We start from the raw sequence: 4,712 nt of genomic DNA, 5'->3' as shown, positions 1-4,712 counted from the left end.
GCTTATCGTTGTACCTCTCACTGATCCTCCGGTTTAGCATCGAGGACGATGCTTGATCTTAAGTGTGGGGAGGGCACCGGTAGCATTATTTGGGGACCGGTGAACTTTTCGGCTACTTTCCTAGTTATCTTATTTTGCACATCTTTTGTATATATTGTGATGCATCTTTAGTTTACTTTGGATACTTTTACTGCTTATTTTGGATTTTAGATATCTTGATGCTTTTGGATATTTTTAGATTTCATACTTTTAGTTGGATTTTTCTTTATGTATTTTTGCTTATCTTCCTTTTAGTTTGTGGTTGTGATTAGAAATCATACTTTGAATTGCAAACTTAGTGTCACCTTTTGCATAAGAAATTGATTTTAAGTAAAAGAAAAGGGTAAACTAAGGAAATTTTTGGATTTTTCAATCACAACGATGCTTAGTCAAACATTGAGATTTTTCAAGAAACTTAAATATAGGGCATTAACCCAATTGATTGAAAGATAATTTTTGTTGAAACTTGCTTGAATTTCATACGTTGTGAAGCATGTATTGAATTGAGAACACAAGCTTGTGAGACTTGAGCCTATTGATGTGGTTACATTTTATGACCATTTATCTTCCATTCTTGTGTGAAAATTTTCTCTTTCTATGATTATGATCCTTGATTTGCTTGATTCTATATGTCCATTTATCTCTTGTATTTATGCATTTATATGATTGAGACCATCACTTCATTAGCTCACTTATCCAAATGGCCAACCCTTTTATATTCCTTTGTTAGCCAATTTGAGCCTATGATTAACCAACTTATTCCCATTTTAGCACATTACAAGCCTAAGGCGGAAAACCAATGAAAAGTCCTTGTTTGGATCTTTGATTAACCTAGGCTAGTGAGAGTGTTTATTATTCAAAGTTGGTGAGGCTTGGGAACATTGGATGGGATAAAAAGGGTAGTACACTTTCATGTTTAGGAATTGGGGACATACTCATGTATTGATTAAATGTATAGACCTTACGCATTGATGTTCTTGTGTATAGTTTGAAAGAAAAAAAGAAAAATGAAAAGAAAAAGAAATAAAAGTGAAAAAAGAAAAGAAAAGAAAAGAAAAGAAAAAAATGTATATAGAAAAAGAAAGAAAGAAAGAAGAGCAATAAAGGGGACAAAATGCCCCAAAGTGAAGCTCAATAAGAATCAATGCATAAGTGTAGTGAAATAAAAAGAAAATGCATGAGTATGTGAAAAAGTGAAGAATGGGTAGTTAGATTAGTACTTAATTGTATAGGTCATTATATAGGTTAGGTGGAAAAGTCTATGCTAATAAAAGATTCAAATCCTAGTCCACTTAACCATGAATGATCCTACCTTGACCCTAACCCCATTACAACCTAAATGAAAGACCTCATGATGAATGTATGCATGCATTAAATAAGTGTTGATTGTTAGAAGGAAATCAAATTTTGGAAAGTATGATTAGAAGAGAATTGAGTGAATTAACCCTTAAACACTTGAGTGAATAGAGCGGATACACATCCGGTGAGGGTTCAAAAGTTCAATCACATGTGTTCACCCATATTATCTATATTCTTGCAAGTTTGAACTCTTTTGATGATTATATTTTTGACGGTTTAGAATTTCACTAATGAAATCTCGTTGTAAAGTATAGTTTCTAAACCAAACAATAATCCTTTCATACAAAAAGTTGTTTGTCACTAGTACAAACCCCTAAAATTTATAAACCGAAGTATTTAAACCTCGGGTCGTTCTCCCTATGATTTACAATAAAGTGTTTTGTTATTGGTTGTGAATTATTTTGGGGTTTTGATAAGAAGCATGAAAGATAAATGGCAAGAAAGTAAACTAACAACTATAAAAGGCTCTTGGTAAGGTGTGAGAACTAGAAGTCCTATCCTAGTTATCATTCTCAATTGTGATGAGAATTGTGTATTGCTCCCACTTAGTTAACCTCTAACCATGGAGGAAAGTCAAGTGGATGAATCAATTTGATTCCTCAAGTCCTAATCAATTCCTAAAGGAATGACTAGCTTTAGAGACATTCAAATCAATTAGCAACTTCTAATTATCAATCAACAAGGGAATTAGATAACTCAAGAGTCACTAATTACTCTACCTAGGCCAAGAGGAACAAAACCTACACTAAAATCCAACCAAGCATTTTATCAAACACTTGGAAGGCATAAAAGGAAAACATAGTAAATCAACAACAAGAACAAGATCTAACAACAATTATTGAAAGAAATCAACAACAACAATCAAAAGGAACACATTTATTATGAATTACCTTTATTGAATTGAAAGAGAGTAGAATGAACAATACTAGATCTATAACAAAATACAAGAACAACATAAGAAAGATTATAACAAAGGAATAGAAGAAGAATGAATGTAACTACAAGGAATTGAGATGTAGAAGTAGAAGAAAGCAAAGATTAAAACCTAGATCTAAGAACTAAACCTAATCCTAATTCTAGAGAGAAGTGAGAGCTTCTCTCTCTAAAACTCTAAACTAATCCTAAGTCTATTCTCTATGCTTCCCTAATTTTCTAACTAATTCATGATTGATTTATTGATTGATTGATGCCTTCCCCTTAATCCTTCATCCTTTTATTCCTTTCCCTTAGCAATTGGCGCCAAAAATGGGTGCAGAAACCCTCTCAAATCGCCAGGCACGTGTTGCATTAGTGAGGTCATGTGCCGTCATCGACGCGTGCGCGCACGGTATGCGTGCGCGTCCCTGGCTTGTTTCGCAATGTGCGCGCGAGCGCCTTGTGCGCATGCGCGTGCATGGCCTGGATCAATTCTTTGGCTTTTTGTGCTTCTCTCCACTTGCATGCTTCCTTCCTTGCTCCCTTGATCCATGCCTTACCTATTTCATCCTGGAATTACTAGCAAACACATCAAGGCATCTTATGGAATCAAAGAAGAACTAGAATTCATCAAAATAAGGCTTAAAAAGCATGTTTTTACACTTAGGCACAAATACGGGAGAGATTACAAAACCATGCCAATTCATAGGTTAAATGCGAGAAAAGGTTATCAAAATACCCTAAATTCAATACAAGATAAACCTCAAAAATGGGGTTTATCAAACTCCCCACACTTAAACCTTAGCATGTCCTCATGCTAAAATAAGAAGGAACTAAGGGTTATGACATTTATTGAATGCAACTAAACTATATGAATCCTATTTAAATGCAATTATCTAAGCAAATGGAAATGCTTAGTTCAAACAAATCAATTCCCAAGAGAGCATGTGTAAGCACAAGAGCTAGGCAATAGGAATTAAGTCCAAACCACAATTGTATTGAATTATCATTGATTAGCCGTACAGAGACCGTAGCCGGACCATTTTAACTGAGAGGATCATATAGCTTGCCATGGAAGGGAGGACGCATGATTGGATGAAGGCAATAGGAAAGCAGAGGTTCAGAGGCAACAAAGCATCTCCAAACGCTTATCTGAAATTCCCACCAATGAATTACATAAGCATCTTTATCTTATTTTATGTGTTATTTATCTTTTGATTATCAAAACCTCATAACCATTTGAATCCGCCTGACTGAGATTTACAAGATGACCATAGCTTGCTTCAAGCCGACAATCTCCGTGGGATCGACCCTTACTCACATAAGGTATTACTTGGACGACCTAGTGCACTTGCTGGTTAGTTGTGCGGAGTTGTGAAAAGTGTGATCACAATTTCATGCACCACCTTCTCCATGACCTTGGCGGGATTGGCCATCAAGTAGCTCAACTCCCTCCCCAAAGGTCCATATCAACCTTCACAGACATATCCCAAAAGTTTCTAGCACAGTTCATAAATCACATCGCTAACGCCAAGCACCCCATAAACCTATTGTGTGTGACCTAAACGAGTAATGAATCCACAAGAAAATATTTGGATAGATTCAACGATAATGGTTTAGAGATCAGTGAATTGATGAATTATGTGGCTAGCCTTTGATTAACAAACGGTCTAACCAACGAAGATTTCTAAAAACATTTACCACCAAGCCAGTGTGGACTATGCTCGAAATACAGAACGTCTCCAAGGAATACATAAACGACGAGGAGGTAAGCTAGGTAGTAGCGGCTAATAAGCGGCATGCGGCTAACCTAGCAAATCGGCAATAAGGCAACTCATATGCGATCAAAGACATTAAAGAAACCAGTGAACAAACCACCCAGACCTCTCTAAATTGGGAAATTCACTAACTATACTCCTTTAATAGCATCAATAATGGGGGTAGTAGCGGCTAATAAGTGACATGTGGCTAACCTAGCAAATCGGCAATAGGGCAGCTCATTTGCGGTCAAAGACTGACTGAAGAAACTGGCGAACAAGCCACCTAGACCTTTCCAAATTGGGAATCCGCTAACTATACCCCTTTAACAACACCAATAACGGAGGTATATTGGCAAATTGCTAGTAAATGGGTCCTAGCGAAGCCTCGGTTGTTGAAGGAAATGACTAAGGGCAGCAAGGCCTTCTATTGCGATTATCGTTGTGGATACGTCCACTTCATCCAAGACTGTTTCGATCTTAAAGACGCAATACAGCAGGCCATATGAGATGGAAAGCTCTCCGAGATTGCCAAACTAATTCAAGAACCCCGGAAGATGGTCCAAGAGATCTCCCTAGAAAACTAGGAAGGGCGCAACCCCATAGGATCAAATTCCAAACCAAGGAGGAGCATGAAGCAGA

The sequence above is a fragment of the Arachis stenosperma genome, chromosome 9, assembly GCF_014773155.1.
Source record: "Arachis stenosperma cultivar V10309 chromosome 9, arast.V10309.gnm1.PFL2, whole genome shotgun sequence".
Classification (NCBI taxonomy): Eukaryota; Viridiplantae; Streptophyta; class Magnoliopsida; order Fabales; family Fabaceae; genus Arachis; species Arachis stenosperma.
This window is presented reverse-complemented; position numbering follows the sequence as displayed.